This window comes from Rutidosis leptorrhynchoides, chromosome 2, assembly GCF_046630445.1.
Source record: "Rutidosis leptorrhynchoides isolate AG116_Rl617_1_P2 chromosome 2, CSIRO_AGI_Rlap_v1, whole genome shotgun sequence".
Lineage (NCBI taxonomy): Eukaryota > Viridiplantae > Streptophyta > Magnoliopsida > Asterales > Asteraceae > Rutidosis > Rutidosis leptorrhynchoides.
Window position 1 is genome coordinate 317748507 of NC_092334.1, and position 24676 is coordinate 317773182.

Consider the following 24676-nt stretch of genomic DNA (forward strand, 5'->3'; position numbering starts at 1 on the left):
GTTCTTTCTTTATAGATTAACGAATTTTCGTATGCTTCATGTCTTAATTCTTCTAATTCATTTAGTTGACTTAATCGTAGACGTTCGGCTTCATGTAAATCAAGATTACATGTCTTCAAAGCCCAAAATGCTTTGTGTTCAATTTCTACTGGAAGATGACATGCTTTTCCATAAACAAGTCTAAAAGGTGTGGTTCCAATTGGAGTTTTGTAGGCTGTTCTAAAAGCCCAGAGTGCATCCTCCAATTTAATGGACCATTCCTTCGAATTTGATCCTACGGTTTTCTCTAGAATACGTTTTAAAGATCGGTTTGTATTTTCAACTTGTCCACTTGTTTGTGGATGATATGCGGTGGAGATTTTATGAGTTACTCCATATCTTTTAAGAACTTTCTCAAGTTGATTATTACAGAAATGAGTACCCCGATCACTTATTAAAGCTTTCGGTGTTCTAAACCTTGCAAAAAGATGTTTTAAAAAGTTGACTACAACTCGTGCATCGTTAGTTGGGAGAGCTTGTGCTTCCGCCCATTTAGATACATAATCAATGGCTACGAGTATATATAGATTATTATGAGATTTTGGAAATGGACCCATAAAGTCAATACCCCAAATGTCAAATACTTCACATACTTGGATGACATTTTGTGGCATTTCATCACGTTGACTTATTTTTTCGGCCCTTTGACAAGCATCACAGGATTTGCAAAGAAGGTGTGCGTCTTTGTAAATTGTAGGCCAATAGAATCCAGCTTCATAAACTTTTCTAGCTGTTAGTTGAGGCCCATAATGCCCTCCTGTTGGTCCTGTGTGACAATGGTTTAATATTTTACTAGCTTCATCTCCAAATACACATCGGCGTATTATTCCATCGGGACAACTTTTAAATAGATGTGGATCTTCCCAAAAATAGTGTTTTATATCACTGAAGAATTTCTTTCGTCTTTGGTACGATAATCCTTTTTCAAGGAATCCACAAACTAAGTAGTTTGCATAGTCTGCAAACCATGGGATTTCATTATAATCTATCTTCAATAGATATTCATCAGGAAAGTTGTCTTGTATGGCTGATTCATTTAGAACTTCTAATTCGGGATTTTCAAGACGAGAAAGATGATCAGCGGCGAGATTTTCTGCTCCTCTTTTATCTCGGATTTCAATATCAAACTCTTGTAAGAGTAAGATCCAACGGATTAATCTTGGTTTAGCATCTTGTTTTGAAAATAGGTATCTAAGAGCAGAATGGTCAGTATAGACCACCGTTTTTGCTAGAACGAGATATGATCGAAATTTATCAAAAGCAAAGACAATAGCAAGGAGTTCTTTTTCAGTAGTTGTATAGTTCGTTTGTGCTCCTTGTAACGTCTTACTAGCATAATATATAGGTTGAAATCGTTTTTCAATCCTTTGTCCTAAAACGGCTCCCATTGCAAAATCACTTGCATCGCACATTAGTTCAAATGGTAGATTCCAATTTGGTGTTATCATGATTGGTGCATTAGTGAGTTTCTCTTTAAGAATATTAAAAGATTTGATACACTCATCTGAAAAGATGAATGGTGCATCCTTTTCTAGGAGTTTATTCATAGGAGTGGCAATTTTAGAAAAATCTTTTATGAAACGTCGGTAAAAACCGGCATGCCCTAGAAAACTCCTAACTCCTCTAACATTGGTGGGATGTGGAAGTTTAGCAATTACATCTACTTTAGCTCTATCCACTTCAATTCCTTCTTTTGAAATTTTATGTCCAAGAACGATGCCTTCTTTAACCATGAAATGGCATTTCTCCCAATTAAGTACTAGATTTGATTGTTCGCATCTAATTAGCATTCGTTCCAGATTAACTAGACATGATTTAAATGTATCACCGAAGACTGAAAAGTCATCCATGAATACTTCCATGCATTCTTCTATCATGTCGTGAAAAATCGCCATCATGCACCTTTGAAAGGTTGCAGGGGCGTTGCAAAGTCCAAATGGCATGTGTTTGTAAGCAAAAGTACCATAAGGGCACGTGAAAGTGGTTTTCTCTTGATCTTCGGGTGCTATTGGAATTTGAAAATATCCGGAAAATCCATCTAGAAAACAATAGTAACTATTTCCGGCTAATCTTTCCAACATTTGATCAATGAAAGGTAAGGGAAAGTGATCTTTTCTGGTGGCGTCATTTAATTTTCTATAATCAATACATACACGCCATCCTGTTACAGTCCTAGTAGGAATAAGCTCATTTTTCTCATTTGTAATGACAGTCATGCCACCCTTCTTAGGCACGCATTGAACTGGGCTTACCCATGGACTATCAGAAATTGGATATATCAAACCTGCATCTAGCAGTTTAATAATCTCTTTCTTAACTACATCTTGCATATTAGGATTTAGTCTTCGTTGGCGTTGCACATACGTTTTATGACCTTCTTCCATAAGGATTTTATGTGTGCAATACGAAGGACTTATTCCTTTAATATCATGAATCTTCCATGCAATGGCTGGTTTATGAGCTTTCAACACAGAAATGAGTTGTGATTTCTCATTTTCAGTAAGAGAAGACGATATTATTACAGGTAATTCAGATTCACCATGTAAATAAGCGTATTCCAAATGGTTTGGAAGTGGCTTTAACTCTAATTTCGGAGGTTCTTCTATCGATGATTTATATCGATATCTGTCTTCTTCTTTTAGCATTTGAATTTCTTCTGTTGTTGGTTCATATCCATTAGCTATAAGTGTAGCTAACATTTCAGCTTCATCAATTGGTTCATTACCTTCTCCTAAAGAACATTCTCCTGTTCCTTGTAATTCTGGAAATTCTTCTAATAATTCTGCATGTGCATCTATAGTTTGAATATAATAACATGTATCATCTGCAGATTGTGGTTGTTGCATTGCTCTATCAAATGAAAAGGTAACACTCTCATCCTCTATACTTAGGGTCAGTTTCTTACCGAACACGTCTATCATTGCTTTAGCCGTGTTTAAGAATGGTCTTCCTAATATGAGAGGAACTTGAGAATCTTCTTCCATGTCCAAAACAACAAAATCTACTGGAAATACTAAAGTACCAACTTTAACTAGCATGTTCTCCATTATCCCTCTAGGATATTTTATTGATCTATCGGCTAGTTGTATGCTTATTCTGGTTGGTTTCAATTCTCCAAGGTCTAGTTTAGCGTATAGTGAATACGGCATTAGATTTATACTAGCACCTAAGTCTGCCAATGCTTCTATTGAACTAAGACTACCCAGAAAACATGGAATTGTGAAACTTCCTGGATCAGATAGTTTTTCTGGTATCTTATTCAACAGCACTGCTGAACAATTAGCATTCATAGTAACAGCCGAGAGTTCTTCCATTTTCTTTCTATTTGAGATTAGATCTTTCAAGAATTTAGCATATCTTGGCATTCCTGAAATCACATCAATGAAAGGAAGATTTACATTTATCTGTTTAAACATATCCAAGAATTTGGATTGCTCGGCTTCAAGTTTCTCTTTCTTCATTTTACTCGGGTAAGGAAGTGGTGGTTGATATGGTTTAACATAAGGTTTATCCTTAACTGTGTTATTTTCATTAACCTTTTCAACTACCGGTTCTTTTTCCTTATCTTGATCAGGTTGTGGTTCTTGTGGAGTAGGAATAGCTTCATCAGAAGTTACAGGTATTTCAGGTGGTTTAAGTGTTGTACCACTTCTTGTGGTAATGGCTTTAGCTGTTTCATTCCTGGGGTTAGCATTTGTATCGCTTGGTAAACTTCCCGGTTTTCTTTCACCTATTAATCTTGCTAGGTTACTCACTTCTTGTTCCAGATTTTGAATAGAAGCTTGTTGATTTCTAAATGCTTGAGCATTTTATTCATTAGTTTGTTTTTGAGATGTGAAAAACTGCGTTTGAGTTTCAACTAGCTTCGTCATCATATCTTCTAAATTCGGCTTTTTATCATCGGTTTGTTGTGGTGGTTTGTTTTGAAAATTTGGTCTTTGCTGATTGTAAGTATTATTGGATACTTGTTGATTGCTAGGACCTTGTTGGTTGTTGTATGGAATATTTCGGTTATAGTTCTGGTTTTGATTGTAAATCGGTCTTGACGGTTGATAATTATTCTGATAATTATTTCCAGGCCTTTGGTTTATGTATGAAATATTCTCTCTTTGTTCCATTGTTAATTCAATACTGAGACAATCTTTTGTCAAATGTGGTCCTCCACACTGCTCACAACTAATTCTTATTGAGTGAATATCCTTAGTCATCTTTTCCATTCGTCTCTCCACAGCATCTATCTTTGCGGAAATGGAATCTAAGTCATGACTAGAATCGGCTCTAGCTGCTTTAGATGATCTAATGATATCTTTTTCTTGGTGCCACTCATGTGAGTGGGAAGCAGTGTTATCAATAATTTTGTAAGCATCAGTTTAGGTTTTCTTCATAATAGAACCACCAGCTGCTATATCTATGTCTTTTCTTGTAGTGATGTCGCATCCTTGGTAGAATATTTGTACTATTTGACAGGTGTCTAAACCATGTTGCGGACATCCTCTTAATAACTTTCCATATCTTGTCCACGCCTTATATAGAGTTTCATTTGGTTTCTGTGTGAACGTAACAATTTATGCTTGAAGTCTTACGGCTTTAGATGCAGGAAAGAATTGTTTAAGAAATTTGTCAACTAAAACATCCCATGTATCGATCGCCCCTTCAGGTAATGATTCCAACCAATCTTTGGCTTCTCCCTTTAAAGTCCAGGGAAATAACATGAGATATATCTGTTCATCCTCCACTTCTCGTATTTTAAATAGTGTGCAGATCCTATTAAAGGTACGTAGATGTTCATTTGGATCTTCCTTCGGCGCACCACTAAATTGGCATTGATTAGTCACCATGTGTAGAATTTGTCCTTTGATTTCATAATCTGGCGCATTAATGTCTGGATGAGTAATTGCGTGACCTTGGCCAGTGCGTTTAGCTCTCATTCGGTCTTCCATACTTAAAGGTTCCAGATTCTCCATAATTGAATTTGTTGAATCGGTATCACTAGATGATTCTGATTTAATGGTTCGTTCCTCAACAATCTCTGTTTGAATGATTGGTGGCTCCGGAGGAAAGTTTAGTGGTTCAGGATCTACGAACCGTTCCTGAATATTCTCCGGATTCTCAATTGTGAGGTCGGGTTCAAAAAAATGGATTATCGGAAATTTGAACTGAAGTACTTGCTCGACTGGATGACGATTCTAAAGAAAAATCAACGGCGGTTATATTTGCTAAATGTCTTGATCTAGTTACAGGTGGTGAACGTACAAAAGGTGATGAACGTCTTGCTCGGTGCATTCACTGAATATCCTATTAGTTTTAAAAAGGAAAGAAAAATTATAATAAGTTATCCAATCAATAGACTTTTCTGATTTTGCCCACGTTTCGAATAGCCAAAAGATGCAGCAGAGGGGCAGGATTCGTTTGGTCTCAATATAATTGAGGACTGTTTGGCTCCAATAACCCGGTTCACGTACAAATCCAACTATTACTACGAACCAGAAAATTTTGATGTCTATTAATTTAACCACTTAAAATGAATTTTCGTAATTTTAAGAAATTTAGATAAGAAGTAGAATAAAAATCTATGTCCTAAAACTAGAATAGCGAGAAATAAGAAAGAAAAAGAGTTCGTCGAAAAAGGTCGAAAAAGAAAAAAAATGGTTGAAAAATAAAAGGTGACGGAAAAATAAAAGAAACTTATAAAAACTTAAAAATAGTTGACTAACCTAACCTTATTACTACAACTAACTTAAAATTATAATCGCAAATTGAAATTACTAATTGGAATGATAATTGATACATAGTAAAAGGTGTCTAAAAATATTAAAGCTTACAGGAAAAACTAAATCCCAAATGGAAATAACTTAAAAAGAAACTAAAACTTAAAAAGGCGTCGCAAAATTCTAAAGCACCTAAATCTTAGTCTAAAGCAAAAGCACTTAAGGAATTCTACGGCAAAGCCTAAAAATCTAGGAGTAAAAATAACTATAGCAAAAACTAAGTTTAAAATTAAAAATGAGCTAAAAATACAAATATTACGCTAAAACGATTAAAAAGGGACAAAATATAAAAATATATAAAAAGTTGTAAAAAGTACAATTTTTATAAAAATATTATTTTTTTATTATTTTTTTTTTATAAAACTACTAATTTTACAATTTAATAAAACTAATTTAAACAAAATAAAACAAATTAAATAAAAAGTAAATCTTAAAATAAAACTAATAATAATAATAATAATAATTAGGGTAAAATAATAATAATAATTAATAATAATCCGTAATTAATGCTGAATTAGGGCTTCCTGTTCGCGTGTCAGAAAGTCTCCGCGAGTCGCGGTAATTAATGAAGAAAACCCCGCGAGTCGCGGGGTTCAGAATTTCAGATCTGGAGCAGTTTGAAATTTTTACGCGTTTTTTTTTATTTTTTTTATTTTTTGTTTTCTGTTTTTTCTATATATAAAAGATATTTAATAAAACTTATATTTTTATAAACTAAAATAAAGATAAAGAAACTTATAAAACTTAAATATTTAACAAAATCTTAAAAATGCTTATATTTTTGTTTTTCTTTTTATATTTTCGAATATTTAAAACGTATTTTTACAAAAACGAATTTTTAATAGAAGTAAGCTAAAAATCTTTTTTTTTTTATATTAGCGTTGCGCTTCCGGCGTTTAAGAGAGTCCCCGGCAGCGGCGCCAAAAATACTTGATGTTATGCGAGGTGTATACGAAATAGTTTATATTTTACTAGGAAAAACTATTAAATACGATACAATTTTACACAAGATATTTATTTATTTATAGAATGGATATACTTAAACCTTGCTACAACACTTATAGGCAGTGTACCTAATCGTACAGTAGTGTAGTTTTTAGTAAGTCCGGTTCGTTCCACAGGGAAATCTTTAAACAAAGCTCAACGCTATATTAGTTTACTTTTATAAAAATACAAATATATATATAAGTAATATTATTATTATAAAGGGGGGTTTTTACCGTTTAATGACCGGTTTGTCGATTTTAAAACTTTAGTCGCAGTTAAAACCTAATGTAAAATATTAAATAAATAAAAGACTTAATTTAAAGCGTAAAGTAAATAACGATAATGAAATTGCGAATAATAAAAGTGCGATAAAATAAAATTGCGATAATTAAAAAGTACGATAATTAAAAGTGCGATTAAATAACAATAAATAAAAGTGCGATAATTAGAAGTGCAATTAAATATAAAATAAAGGAAATTAAATATGAAATAAAAGAATTATGCTTATTTAAACTTCCGTAATCATGATGTTTGACGTGTTGATTTTAGTTTTATGCCCATGGGTTAATTGTCCTTTGTCCTGGATTATTTAATATGTCCGTCTGGTTTTTGTCCATAACAGTCCATCAGTCATAAATATAAAGTGCGAGTGTCCTCGTCAAATTATTATTATACCCGAAGTTAAATATTCCAACTAATTGGGGATTCGAATTGTAACAAGGTTTTAATACTTTGTTTAATGAATACACCAGGTTATCGACTGCGTGTAAACCAAGGTTTTACTACTTTGTTAACAATTACACCAATTACCCTTGAATGTAATTTCACCCCTGTTTTAATTATTCTAGTGGCTATTAATCCATTCCCGTGTCCGGTTAAATGAACGATTATTCGTACATATAATTACCCCGCCCATCGTGTCCGATCAAGTGTATATGGTAATTTATAGGGACGCCCAATTGTAAATCTTTATATTAACATTAACAAACTTTCATTTAGTTAAACAAATATAAAGCCCATTAATAGCCCATAGTCTAATTTCCACAAGTGTCGTTCTTTTGTCCAAACCCCAATTATGGTACAAAGCCCAATTACCCAATTTTAGTAATTAGCCCAACATCATGATTACTTCGTTTTAAATAAAAATAATAATAACTTAGCTACGAGACATTAATATAAAAAGGTTGAACATAACTTACAATGATTAAAAATAGCGTAGCGTTACACGGACAGAATTTCGACTTACACCCTTACAATATTCGCTAACATACCCTTATTATTAGAATTATAATTAAAATTAAAATTAAAATATAAATTATATATATATATATATCGTATATATGAGAGAAGAGAGAAAATAGATTATATTTTTGATCAGAATTCGGTTTGCTTTATAGGGATTTTTGATTTTTGGGGCTCCGCGACTCGCGGTGAATTTTGCCTTCAAACTCCGCGAGTCGCGGAGATTGAAATTACAGCTCACATCTTTTGGAGTCTTTCTTGCCGACGGATTTTATATATAAATATAAAATATAAATAATTAATATAATTATTTATATATTATATTATATTCTTGTGCATAGTAGATTTGTAATTTTTAGTCCGTTGCGTCGAGCGTTAAGAGTTGACTCTGGTCCCGGTTCCGGATTTTCGAACGTCCTTGCGTACAATTTTATATTTTGTACTTTGCGTTTTGAATCTTGTACTCTTGTAATTTCGAGACGTTTCTTATCAATAATTGGAACCTTTTTGATTGTCTTTTGTACTTTTGAGCTTTTTGGTCGTTTGCGTCTTCAATTCGTCGAATCTGTCTTTTGTCTTCACCTTTTATTATTTAAACGAATATCACTTGTAAATAGAACAATTGCAACTAAAAGCTTGTCTTTCTTGAGGAATAATGCTATGAAATATATGTTCGTTTTTAGCATTATCAGGTACTTTTGCTTACAAACGCATGCCATTTGGACTTTGCAACGCCCCTGCAACCTTTCAAAGGTGCATGATGGCGATTTTTCATGACATGATAGAAGAATGCATGGAAGTTTTCATGGATGACTTTTCAGTCTTCGGTGATACTTTTGAATCATGTCTAGTTAATCTGGAATGAATGCTTATTAGATGCAAACAATCAAATCTAGTACTTAATTGGGAGAAATGCCATTTCATGGTTAAAGAAGGCATCGTTCTTGGACATAAAATTTCAAAGGAAGGAATTGAAGTGGATAGAGCTAAAGTAGATGTAATTGCTAATCTTCCACATCCCACCAATGTTAGAGGAGTTAGGATTTTCTAGGGCATGCCGGTTTTTACCGACGTTTCATTAAAGATTTTTCTAGAATTGCCACTCCTATGAATAAACTCCTAGAAAAGGATACTCCATTCATCTTTTCAGATGAATGTATCAAATCTTTTAATATTCTTAAAGAGAAACTCACTAATGCGCCGATCATGATAACACCAAATTGGAATCTACCGTTTGAACGTATGTGCGATGCAAGTGATTTTGCAATGGGAGCCGTTTTAGGACAAAGGATTGAAAAATGATTTCAACCTATTTATTATGCTAGTAAGATGTTACAAGGAGCACAAACAAATTACACAACTACTGAAAAGAACTCCTTGCTATTGTCTTTGCTTTTGACAAATTTCGTTCATATCTCGTTCTAGCTAAAACGGTGGTCTATACCGACCATTCTGCTCTTAGATACCTATTTTCGAAACAAGATGCCAAACCAAGATTAATCCGTTGGATCTTACTCTTATAAGAGTTCGATATTGAAATCCGAGATAAAAGAGGAGCAGAAAATCTCGCCGCTGATCATCTTTCTCGTCTTGAAAATCCCGAATTAGAAGTTCTAAATGAATCGGCCATACAAGACAACTTTCCTGATGAATATCTATTGAAGATAGATTATAATGAAATTCCATGGTTTGCAGACTATGCAAACTACTTAGTATGTGGATTCCTTGAAAAAGAATTGTCGTACCAAAAACGAAAGAAATTCTTCAGTGATATAAAACACTATTTCTGGGAAGATCCACATTTGTTTAAAAGTTGTCCCGATGGAATAATACGCCGATGTGTATTCGGAGATGAAGCTAGTAAAATCTTAAACCATTGTCACACAGGACCAACAGGAAGGCATTATGGGCCTCAACTCACAGCAAGAAAAGTTTATGATGCTGGATTCTATTGGCCTACAATTTACAAAGACGCACACCTTCTTTGCAAATCCTGTGATGCTTGTCAAAGGGCCGGAAAAATAAGTCAACGTGATGAAATGCCACAAAATGTCATTCAAGTATGTGAAGTATTTGACATTTGGGGTATTGACTTTATGGGTCCATTTCCGAAATCTCATAATAATTTATACATTCTCGTAGCCATTGATTATGTATCTAAATGGGTGGAAGCACAAGCTCTCCCAACTAACGATGCACGAGTTGTAGTCAACTTTTTAAAACGTCTTTTTGCAAGGTTTGGAACACCGAAAGCTTTAATAAGTGATCGGGGAACTCATTTTTGTAATAATCAACTTGAGAAAGTTCTCAAAAGATATGGAGTAACTCATAAAATCTCCACTGCATATCATCCACAAACAAGTGGACAAGTTGAAAATACCAACCGAGCTTTAAAACGTATTCTAGAAAAAACCGTAGGATCAAATCCGAAGGAATGGTCCATTAAACTGGAGGATGCACTCTGGGCTTTTAGAACAGCCTACAAAACTCCAATTGGAACCACACCTTTTAGACTCGTTTATGTAAAAGCATGTCATCTTTCAGTAGAAATTGAACACAAAGCATTTTGGGCTTTGAAGACATGTAATCTTGATTTACATGAAGCTAGACGTCTACGGTTAAATCAACTAAACGAATTAGAAGAATTAAGACATGAATCATATGAAAATTTGTTAATCTATAAAGAAAGAACGAAGAAATGGTATGATAAAAGAATCAGAAGTTCAAAAGAATTTAAAGAAGGAGATAGAGTTCTTCTTTTCAATTCACGATTCAAGCTATTTCCTGGAAAATTGAAATCAAGATGGTCTGGACCATTCATAGTCAAAAGAGTTTTCCCATACGGAACGATAGAATTAATAAATTCAAATGGGATTGAATTTAAAGTTAATGGTCACAGAGTTAAACACTACATAGATAGTCCGATGGAAGTCGACAACGATGTTAATCACAATTTCAACACCACAGCTAACTAAGTGTGGGAAGAATCAAGTCTTTTAAAGGATAATATGTATTTCTGTTAGAGTTAGATTTTCTGTTTTCGTGTAGTTCTCGAAAATGGAACCCGAATGGTCTTTCCCTAGCAGACCCTAAAGAACTAGTCTTCTCCCCCCATTCTGATTTTTTTTTTTTTTTTTTAGGTTTTACGAAATGAAGACTTCCTGTGAACTAAATCATGGTCTAATGCTACACGCTTTGATCACTAAACGTAATAATGACACACTACCAAGTGAAATAGTATCATTAATCAGAGGTAAATTGGACGGAGTAAGAAAAGAATCCAGATGCGAAGATAATAAGTTACAATTTGGTAAAGGAAAATCAAAATCCGCAGCGAAAAGAAGAGCACGACACCTTGAAAAATGTCACAAATGCGGAAAATGATCACACGAAGGTAAATGTTCAAATAATCAAACCTATTCAAACACCGAATTTGTTACTCTATGCAGAGACGGACCGTTCATATGTTTAGAAGAAAAAACATTAAATGCTCGAGGTTACGCCTATGTAGCCATGGAAAATCAATTAGTCCGACTATCTTATGAGTGGGCTAGAGCATATCACTAAGAATTATATTTCACAGGTAAGTTTGTACAGTTTTTATTTTTATTTTTATTTTTATTTTTATTTTTAACCTTTTGATAATAAACACTAATTTGTTCGCTATAAAGTATTAAATTGGTATTCAATAAAATTAGTCTTGCGACCGAAATTATTGATATCATACAAAAATTTATTACATCACTGCGAAATTTAACGTTTATTCTTAAGGTATAAATATCTTTAATCAATCAACTCAAAATATTTCAAAAATTCGTCATGAGTTAATTAGGTCATGGAACCGAAATTACTTTACCGAAAAGAGGGGCGCATATTTTTGATAATATTTGATTGATTAAAGTGGGATAAAAGCCAAAAAGATTTTTAATTTTTACCATGTTTTTAAAATTAATAAATTAATATTAAATAAATATTGTAAACTTTTAAAATTGTAAATATTTGGAAAATTAATATTTTTAATATAAGTTTGTATGTATAAAAACAAAAATATAATTTAAGTTTGGTGTGAATTTTTAATAATATGAATTTTTAATTAAGTGCATTTTAAATTTAAGTTTGGTGTGAATTTAAAAAAACAAAAATTTACTTTATTTTGCTAAGTTAAAAATATGATTTTTTAAAAATTCGTCGTAAGTTGAAGACTAGGTCGTTGAGCCGAAATTGCTTTACCCGAGGGCGGGACGAGAAATTTTAATATCGTTATTTTTAATCTTATTGACTTAAAGTATGCCAAAAAAAAAAAATTTAAAAAATCCAAAAAATCTTAGTTTTTAAAACATCGCTTCAAAAAGACAAATTTTAAAATTTTGTTGAGCGACAGACTAGGTCAACGTACCGAAACGCCCTCATTCTTAAAAGAAACAAAATTTTAAAATTAATTAATTATTTGTTTTATAAGTTAAAGATAAAAAAAAATCCAATATGTTTGAAAACTTTGGTAAAATTTAATCATTTTTCTACGCTAATCACCCTCAATAATTTAAATTGTTACTGATTTCTTGCAAATGAAGGCATTGCAAGATCTTAAGTGTGGGAAGGGGTTAAATTCTTTCGGAATTTTAAATTTTTTTAATTTAGACACTTGGTTACCATTAAAAATACTAGTAAAGCAGTAGTTGTATTAGAATCTAGTGCTCTCTGATAACAAAGAGCAGCCCTAGTCTTATATACTGACTACCCACTTCTAGTAAAATTTTTCAAAATTTTCAATTAAATGAACTCAAAATCATGTTTATACATATTTATGAACGATAAAACTAGGTGTTAACACCGAAATTATTGTTACCTCGGAAAGGACATAAATTGAGAAACAAACCAAAATGTTAGAATTCATTTAAAATGGAATAGAGGACAATAAAAAGGAAAATAAAAGCCAAGTGTGGGAAAATTTACCAAGTTATTTTAAACATATGTCACATATTTTTAAAGATACAAAATACTTTTGCTTTGGACTAAACTAAAATTTTTTACCCAATTTACTGTAAGAAAGATGGATCTACACGATGAATCAATTCCATCATTAAAAGGAAGTAAAGTCTTCCGAAAAAGACACGCGCTTCTTGATTTAGGTCATGAAGTTGTCATCCAGACCAGCTGTAGGTTGACGAAAAACCTAGAAAAGTCATCACTAAAATCAGCAGGAAATCCACGGACCTCAGCATCAAACAGGGTCGCCAAGTGGTCAGACTTATCCTAACCATGAGAGGATCTGTCTCGTAAAATGGGGAGGACGTCGTGCAAATTAGCTGGATAAGACTAATGAATCAGATCCCCAGAAAGGATAATCTCTTTAAAGATCAAAAATCAGCTTTTAAGACTGATATTACTCAATCCTAGAGATTGACCTTAAAGATTGAGAATTACAAACTCATGGAATTCAATGATATCTAAACTCGAGCTTGAACGAGAAAATATTTTGATCAAAATTACAAACCGATTTGTTTTCTAAAAACCCATTTTCAATGCGTTCATTACCATTGAACGTAAAATCCTAGGAATTCATCTGGAATTCATTAGGTCACCTGAACCAAATCGGGTATCAACCGTAAGAACGGTGGTTGCATAGCATGGTCAAAGACAGGACCTTGTGCCAGACCGACAAATTATAAGGGTGAGCTTTACTATTGCTCCTACCAAGGATAGTAATTGCATCCGATACGTTATAGACCATAATTAAAAGTATAGACCATAATTACTATTGTTCAACGCTTTCCTTTACAACCGAACGATAGTTTACCGAAAGGTAATATACAGAGAAAGTATACTGGACGTGTTGCTTTCCCAATACAAGGTTAGCAAGTGGGTGACACAAAACCACAAGTTTTGAGCTAAAAATTTCAAATATGAAACCCACCAAACCCACAAAAAGAATTTGCAAACACCGGTGAAGGGTTATTCCGGAAAACTTATCTAGGGTAAAAGCTAGATTTAATTTTCAAAAGATCAAATATTTTCATAAAGATCCAATTTCCTTAAAGGATCTAAATTTTTATAGTCATGTGGGACTGTAAACCACATCGTTACTACCATTGTTTATACCGCCGTAAAAAAATCACTGATGTACAAAGTGTGAAGAATAAAGAAGTGATTCTAGTATTTCAAAGACTATATTGCTTGAGGACAAGCAACGCTCAAGTGTGGGCATATTTGATAGTGCTAAAAACGAACATATATTTCATAGCATTATTCCTCAAGGAAGACAAGCTTTTAGTTGCAATTGTTCTATTTACAAGTGATATTCGTTTAAATAATAAAAGGTGAAGACAAAAGACAGATTCGACGAATTGAAGACGCAAACGACCAAAAAGCTCAAAAGTACAAAATACAATTAAATAGGTTCCAATTATTCATAAGAAACGTCTCGAAATTACAAAAGTACAAGATTCAAAACGCAAAGTACAAGATATTAAATTGTACGCAAGGACGTTCGAAAATCCAGAACCGGGACCAGAGTAAACTCTCAACGCTCGACGCAACGGACTAAAAATTACAAGTTAACTATGTATATAAATATAATATAATATATAATTAATTATATAAATTATATTTATATATTATATTTATATAATAATCCGTCGGCAAGAAAGGATCCAAAATGGAGTGAGCTGTAAAATCGAACTCCGCGAGTTGCGGAGTTTGAAGAAGGAAAGGGCCGCGAGTCGCGGAGCCCCTAATTTTGAAAATCCCTATAAAAGCCAGCGCAATTCGACGAGTTTTAATATCCATAATCTATCTCTCTCTCAATATATACGTAAATATATATATATATATTTAATTTATATTTTAATTTTAATTTTAATTTTAAATCCTAATAATAAGGGTATGTTAGCGAATGTTGTAAGGGTGTAAGTCGAAATTCTGTCCGTGTAACGCTACGCTATTTTTAATCATTGTAAGTTATGTTTATATTATTTTCATTAATGTCTCGTAGCTAAGTTATTATTATGCTTATTTAATACCGAAGTAATCATGATGTTGGGCTAAAAATACTAAAATTGGGTAATTAGGCTTTGTACCATAATTGGGATTTGGATAAAAGAACGACACTTGTGGAAATTAGACTATGGGCTATTAATGGGTTTTATATTAACTAAAAAATACCTTGTTAATTTAATATACAAACTTATAATTCGACGTATTTATATATAACCACATACGCTTGACTGGGTACGGTGGGCGGGATATCTATAAATACCAATAATTATTCATTTTACCGGACACGGAACTGGATTAATAGTTAATAGACTTGTTGAAACAGGGGTGAATTACATTCAAGGGTAATTGGTGTAATTGTTAACAAAGTAGTAAAACCTTGGTTTACACGCAGTCGATAACCTGGTGTATTCATTAAACAAAGTATTAAAACCTTGTTACAATTCGAATCCCCAATTAGTTGGAATATTTGACTTCGGGAATAAGAATAATTTGACGAAGGCTTTCGCTCTTTATATTTATGACTGATGGACTATTATGGAAAATCCGTATGGACATATTAAATAATCCAGGACAAAGAACAATTAACCCAGGGGCATAAAACTAAAATCAACACGTCAAACATCATGATTACGGAAGTTTAAATAAGCATAATTCTTTTATTTCATATTTAATTTCCTTTATTTTATATTTAATTGCACTTCTAATTATCGCACTTTTATTTATTGTTATTGTATTGAATTGCACTTTTAATTATCGCATTTTTTAATTATCGCAAGTTTATTTTATCGCACTTTTATTTATTGCAATTTCATTATCGTTATTTATTTTACGCTTTAAATTAAGTCTTTTATTTATTTAATATTTTACATTAGGTTTTAACTGCGACTAAAGTTTTTTAAAATCGACAAACTGGTCATTAAACGGTAAAAACCCCCCTTTATAATAATAATATTACTTATATATATATTTGTATTTTTATAAATTAAAACTAATATAGCGTTATGCTTTGTTTAAAAGATTCCCTGTGGACGAACCGGACTTACTAAAAACTACACTACTGTACGATTAGGTACACTGTCTATAAGTGTTGTAGCAAGGTTTAAGTATATCCAATCTGTAAATAAATTAATTAAAACTTGTATCATATTTCGTCGTATTTCGTAGTAAAAATAATACTATTTCCTACCCCTCTGCTGCTACATCAGCATGCATACGTACGTATGTGCATTTATACACTGTATGTATATGTGTGTATGTATATGTAAATATATACATACGTGTATATGTATGTGTATATATGTATGTATATGTACGTGTGTATGTATGTATGAATGTGTATCGTGTAAGTTATATAAGTTAGTAAACATAATAATAAAAAGTAATAAGTATATATATGTATCATCTTACACTTATGTATATGTAACACCTACACCTAATATATATATATATATATATATATATATATATATATATATATATATATATATATATACCATATAGTTATGAACACATACATGTATAATAATAAATAAAGAATGTATATATATGTATGTATCGCATAGGTATAATTATATAATGATAAGTATACATAATAGTTGATTAATTAAATAATAATACTATTATTAGTATAACCTATACACTTATCTATATAGTAACACTTAAGTACACTAAGTATATTATCACTTATATAAATATAACTTTTCTTGAAAATGGTCATTGTTAATATAGTTTTGCTATATTAATAAACAAACTTTATGTCTATTAGACATTAACTAATGGAATTATAATATCTCTAGGTTGAGATATCCGTGTTCAACACTCCGATCATATAACTTGCGTGGAATATCTATCTGCTATTAAGGTGAACTTCATAGCCCCTCTTTTTACTATTTCTTAACTGTTTTATAAACTTTGGGGTGAGACACATGCTTGTTTTTAAACTGTTTTTATGATTAGACACAAGTACTCAAATTTTATCCATTACATGTTGTTTGTTAACAATAACGGTCACTCCTAATATAATTCGTTATATTAGTAAACATACTTTGTCTGTTGACAATAACGGTCACTGTTAATATATTCATTATATTAATAAACAAACTTTATCGGTCACTGTTAATATATTCATTATATTAATAAACAAACTTTATCGGTCACTGTTAATATATTCATTATATTAATAAACAAACTTTATTGGTCACTGTTAATATATTCATTATATTAATAAACAAACTTTATCGGTCACTGTTAATATATTCATTATATTAATAAACAAACTTTATCGGTCACTGTTAATATATTCATTATATTAATAAACACACTTCATTCTATTGATTGATTTTATATCAGTCAACCCTAAACTAAATCTTGTGGTCTAAAAACTTGTTATAACTATTAAACCTATGTTGTTCACTCAACCATTTTTGGTTGACTCTTTTAAGCATGTTTTGTCTCAGGTACTTAGATATGTTGCTTCCGCTGTAGAACTCTGCTGTTACTTAGAAGTCAAGCCGAGCACTGGGACCAGAGTTAACATCCGCGTCAATGGCGATTTTGGCGGGGTGTTACAGTTATAATATTTAAGAAAGTTAAATATGTCTAATTATGTCATAACATAAGTTTAATTAAATTAAAATGAATTATTAAAGTTAATATAAGTTTAGATGATATAATTAATATAACATAATTATTTAATTAATTAATTAAATATTAGTCATAATATAAGTATTATTAATTAATAATAAATTTTAAATCATATCATAAGTATTATTAATTAATAATGAATTATTAATCATATCATAAGTTTCTAATTATAATTATTAAATCATAAGTATTTAATAATTAAATAATAAATAAATAATAACTAAGCCTTATAATAATTAAATAATTAATTAATCCTTATTATGAGTCTTATTATAATAATCTCATAATAGAAGTTTAATACTTATTATAAGTATTTTCCATTAATAATAAAAGTATTATTAATCACAAGTTTAATTAAAATGTTAATTAAATCATAAGTATTAATTAAATGATATAATAAATATATATCATAAGTCTTAAATAATAATAATTATTTTTTTATCATAAGTAATTAAATGATAATGAAATTCATTATTTATATCATAAGTTTAATTATTAATCATAAGTTTTAAATCAAAAGTTCATTGGGTCGTATCTTGAGCCCCGGGTGTCGGTTTTCGGCGAGCCTTACATATATCTCCGCCTAATCAAACCACCCGACACTTTGATACACTCAAGAACACACCAAGAACAGTCCACAAGTCGTGGTGATCAGCCATGACACCACTTGGAACTTCAATTCAATCAAAATCGTGTTTTAACCGTAACGGGTGATTCATGGCTCGGATTTAGATGACCCGAACATGAAAGTTCATCCCACCATTAATCCTAACACACTAACACACCCTAAAGTCACGAAATATGGTCACAAAGTCGGACCAAACCTGGTTCATATCAATATCACATTTCAATTTTAACAAAATACCATTTTGATCATATCTAGGGCTCCGGGAATCGAAACGACATGAATCCGGAGTCTAAAATTAATGTCTTGATGAGAGGAACTCATCTAGATACTTTATTTTAACTTTTATAATAGTCACAATATCAGAAATACATGAATTAGCTGGTGTCCCAATTATATCAAACCGAAAACATATGTATTTGAGTAATTCTATGCATACAAACACCATTACAACAACAAGTAATCATTATACTATTAATATATAATCAAAATACAGAAATATAATGAAAAATCAAAAGTTCTAGGGTTAGGGTTTATACCCTAATCAATAATCAACAAGTATAATCGCGTAGAGAACGGAATGAGGAACGCGTTGATGTATAACAATGGATGATCCAAGCCTTGATTTGATGACGGATGATGATGTTGGTGGTGATGTATGCCATCACCAAAAAGGGAGAAGGAGGAGGAGAGCACAAAAAAACTTGCTAGGTTTAGAAAATTAGAAATTGGAAATAATAAAATGTGATGTTAAAATGAAAAATGAAAAATGGGAGGGGATATGGGGTGGGGTCGGCCAAAAATCACAAAGGGGTGGGCCCCACTAGTCCATAAAGCTTAATGGTAAAAATCCTTGTGGCCCGAAAGCCCGAACGAAACCCGAAACGCGAAAACACGCTTACGCGATTAAAAATCCAGAGAGATAACAACTACGCGACGAAAAATAAATATAAATACTATATATAATTATATGATCTTAAAATATCATATTTAAAATAATTAGGATTTAAATATCCCAAAAACTCGACCGTTGGTTTGAAAACCGAAAAGATTCGCCGGATAGAAATCCGCGACACGTAGAAACGTATAACTCAAAATATGAATACAAATATTCACATTACACATAATAATTAATATATTATTATTAATATAATAATATAGGTCATAGAAATGACGTAGCACAATTTACAGTTAACGGTCGTTAAATAATTAACGGTAAAAGATAACGGAAAAAGTAGGGTCGTGACAGTTGTAATCAGGTTTCTCTATTTTGAGCCCTTTCCCTTATTATTTTCTTTTGCTTTTTCATATTGGGTCGAGGTAATTTCTATAACATCATCGGAATCCGATTCATCAGAAATTGGTAATTTTCTCAATATTTTGCTTCCTTGGCGGAAACACCATTGACCATTATTAACTTTGGTCCATTGGTTGAGGATTTTCTTTTATTTAATCATTTTACTGTAGGTATTAATATTTCTTCCTCCGGAACCTCTTCTTCTTCCGGTTCCTCTTCTTCCGGTTCCTCTTCTTTCGGTTCTTCTTCGGGAATTTGTGAATCTTCCCAAAATATATTCGACTCTTCATTATTATTAGGTGAGTCGATGAGATTTGTACTAGAGGTAGACATCTATCACACAATATTAAACACGTTAAGAGATTAATATATCACATAATATTTACATGTTAACAATATATAGTTTCCAACGAAAAAATGTTAAGCAATCGTTTTTCAAGTAAACATGGTCGAAGTCCAGACTCACTAATGCATCCTAACGAACTCGAAAGGCACACTAATGCAAATTTCTGGTTCTCTAAGACCAACGCTCTGATACCAACTGAAATGTTCCGTTCATATTGATTATAAATGTTCCATATTAATTGATTTCATTGCGAGGTTTTGACCTCTATATGAGACGTTTTTCAAAGACTGCATTCGATTTTAAAACAAACCATAACCTTTAAAATGTTACGACGATTATCAAAAATGATAATCTGAAATATAGCATTTACACACGACCATTACATAATGGTTTACAATAATATTACACAACAATATATGTCTTCGAATGCAGTTTTTAAACAATATTATACAAGCATGCTGACTCCAACTTTTATCCATAAATTAGCATGCAACAGCGGAAGCTCTTAATAATCACCTGAGAATAAACATGCTTTAAACATCAACAAAAATTTTGGTGAGTTATAGGTTTAGTCTATATATTTATCAAATCATAATAATAGACCACAAGATTTTCATTTCCATTTCTCAATAACATGCAAACTGCATAAAAATCATTCATATGATGAACACCTGGTAACCGACCTTAACAGGATGCATATAGAATATCTCCATCATTCCGGGACTCTCATCGAACATGATAAATCGAAGTACTAAAGCATCCGTAACTCGGATGAGGCTTGTTGGGCCAAATAGATCTATCTTTAGGATTCGCGTCAATTGGTGGCAATTATAATAAACACCAATTCTTAGGCTACCAAGCAAAAAAGGGGCATATTCGGTTCGATAATTCAACATAGAATGTAATTTTTGATCACTTGTGTCTATTTCGTAAAACATTTATAAAACTGCATGTATTTCATCCCAAAAATAATAGATTTTAAAAGTGGGACTATAACTCACTTTCACAGATTTTTACTTCGTCAGAAATTAAGACTTGGAAACTGGTCGATTCATGAACCTATAACAAATATGTACATATATATCAAATTATGATCGAAATATATTCACAACATTTTTATTATATTTTAATGATTTAAGTTTGTTAAGTTTGCAGTCCAATGTTAGTAATCTACAACTAGTTGTCCACAGTTAGATGTACAGAAATAAATCAATATTATCTTGAATCAATCCACGACCCAGTGTCTATAAGTCTCAGGCTAGATCACAACTTAAAGTATATATATTATTTTGGAATCAACCTCAACCCTGTATAGCTAACTCAAACATTACTGCATATAAAGTGTCTATGGTTGTTCCAAATAATATATATAGATGGGTCGATATGATAGGTCAAAACATTGTATACGTGTCTATGGTATCCCAAGATTACATAATATTTATAATACAATATAAATTAGTTAGGATATGTTTAGTCTAGATTTGTTACAAAATTTTCTTAGCTAAAACTAGCAAATTTATCCAATTTTGTTTTGCCCGTCATTTCTTCGTTTCAAATCCGTTTTGAGTGATTCAAGTTGCTATGGTTTCATAATGAACTGAAATTTATAAATCTAAACAGAAAAAGTATAAGTTTATAGTCCGAAATATAGGTTACAAGTCATTTTTTAAAAGAGGTAGTCATTTTCGTCGAAAGAACGACATCTTGATGACCATTTTGAAAAACATACTTCCACTTTGAGTTTAACCATGATTTTTGGATATAGTTTCATGTTCATAAGAAAAATCATTTTCCCAGAAGAACAACTTTTAAATCAAAGTTTATCATAGTTTTTAATTATCAAACCCAAAACAGCTCGCGGTGTTACTATAACGGCGTATGTCCGGTTTTACGGTGTTTTTCGTGTTTCCAGGTTTTAAATCATTAAGTTAGCATATCATATAGATATAGAAAATGTGTTTAGTTGATTTTAAAAGTCAAGTTAGAAGGATTAACTTTATTTGCGAACAAGTTTAGAATTAACTAAACTATGTTCTAGTGATTACAAGTTTAAATCTTCGAATAAGATAGTTTTATATGTATGAATCGAATGATGTTATGAACATCATTACTACCTCAAGTTTAGTAGGTAAACCTACTGGAAGTGACAAAATTTGATCTAGCTTCAAAGGATTCTTGGATGGCTTGAAAGTTCTTGAAGTAGAATCATGACACAAAAACAAGTTCAAGTAAGATTTTTACTCGAATTAAGATAGTTTATAGTTATAGAAATTGAATCAAATTTTGAATATAAATATTACCTTGAATTAGAATGATAACCTACTGTAAATAATAGAGGTGTCTTGATCTTAGATGATTACTTGGAATGGATTAGAAAGCTTGGAAGTAGACTTGTAAACTTGAAAGTATTCTTGATTTTATGAAACTAGAACTTATAGAATTTATGAAGAACACTTAGAACTTGAAGATAGAACTTGAGATAGATCAATTATATGAAGAAAATTGAAGAATAAAAGTGTTTGTAGGTGTTTTTGGTCGTTGGTATATGGATTAGATATAAAGGATGTGTAAGTTTGTTTTTTTGTAAATAATTCATGAATGATTTATAATATTTTTTGTAATTTTGTGAGATATTTCATGCTAGTTACCAAATGATGGTTCCCACATGTTTAGGTGACTCACAAGAGCTTCTAAGAGTTGATCATTGAAGTGTATATACCAATAGTAAATACATCTAGAAGCTGTGTATTGTACGAGTAATAATACGGGTGCATACGAGTAGAATTGTTGATGAAAATGAATGAGGATGTAATTGTAAGCATTTTTGTTAAGTAGAAGTACTTTGATATGTGTCTTGAAGTCTTTCAAAAGTGTACTAATACATCTAAATACACTACATGTATATACATTTTAACTGAGTCGTTAAGTCATCGTTAGTCGTTACATGTAAGTGTTGTTTTGAAACCTTTAAGTTAATGATCTTGTTAAATGTAATTAATTCTTTGTTATTATACTTAAATGAGATGTTAAATTGTTATGTTAACATGATAACATGGTGTATGAATATATCTTAACATCATATATATATGTTAAAATACTATTACAACGATAATCGTTACATATATATATTGTTTCGAAATCCTTAAGTTAGTAGTCTCATCATACTTGTATAGTTCATTGTTAATACACTCAATGATATACTTAATTATCATTTTATCATGTTAAATATAGTATATCAATATCTTAAAACAATACATATGTATTGTAGTGACCCGAACTTTTCCATGATTATATATTAAATGAAAACTATATTTGCATGATTAAATGTTTCCAACATGTTAAGCAATCAAACTTGTTAAGAGTTGATTAATTTAAATAGGTTTCATATAGACAATTGACCACCCAAGTTGACCGGTGATTCACGAACGTTAAAACTTGTAAAAACTATATGATGACATATATATGATTATATATATAGTTAACATGATTTTATGATAAGTAAGTATCTCATTAGTTATTTTAACAATGAGTTATATACATAAAATTGAGTTTATTTAATTAAGAAACTCGAAACGATATATATAACGATTATCGTTATAACAACGTCTTACTAAATACATATGAATCATATTAAGATATTGATACACTATGTTTAATCATGATAAATGATAAGTAAACATGTTATTAAGTGTATTAACAATGAACTACATATGTAAAAACAAGACTACTAACTTAATGATTTCGAAACGAGACATATATGTAACGATTATCGTTGTAACAACATTTAACTGTATATATATCATACTAAGATATATTAATATATCATAATATCTTGATAATGTAATAATTTAACATCTCTTTAGATATAATAAACAATGGGTTAACAACATTTAACAAGATCGTTAACCTAAAGGTTTTAAAACAACATTTACATGTAACGACTAACGATGACTTAACGACTCAGTTAAAATGTATATACATGTAGTGTTTTAATATGTATTTATACACTTTTGAAAGACTTCAAGACACTTATCAAAATACTTCTACTTAACAAAAATGCTTACAGTTACATCCTCATTCAGTTTCATCAACAATTCTACTCGTATGCACCCGTATTCGTACTCGTACAATATACAGCTTTTAGATGTATGTACTATTGGTATATACACTCCAATGATCAGTTCTTAGCAGCCCATTTGAGTCACCTAACACATGTGGGAACCATCATTTGGAAACTAGCATGAAATATCTCATAAAATTACAAAAATATTAGTAATCATTCATGACTTATTTACATGTAAACAAAATTACACATCCTTTATATCTAATCCATATACCAACGACCAAAAACACCTATAAACACTTTAATTCTTCAATTTTATTCATCTAATTGATCTCTCTCAAGTTCTATCTTCAAGTTCTAAGTGTTCTTCATAAATTCTATAAGTTCTAGTTTCATAAAATCAAAAATACTTCCAAGTTTGCTAGCTTACTTCCAATCTTGTAAAGTGATCATCCAACCTCAAGAAATCTTTCTTATTTACAGTAAGATATCTTTCTAATATAAGGTAATACTCATATTCAAACTTTGGTTCAATTTCTATAACTATAACAATCTTATTTCGAGTGATGATCTTACTTGAACATGTTTTCGTGTCATGATTCTGCTTCAAGAACTTTCAAGCCATCCAAGGATCCTTTGAAGCTAGATCCATTTGTCTCTTTTCCAGTAG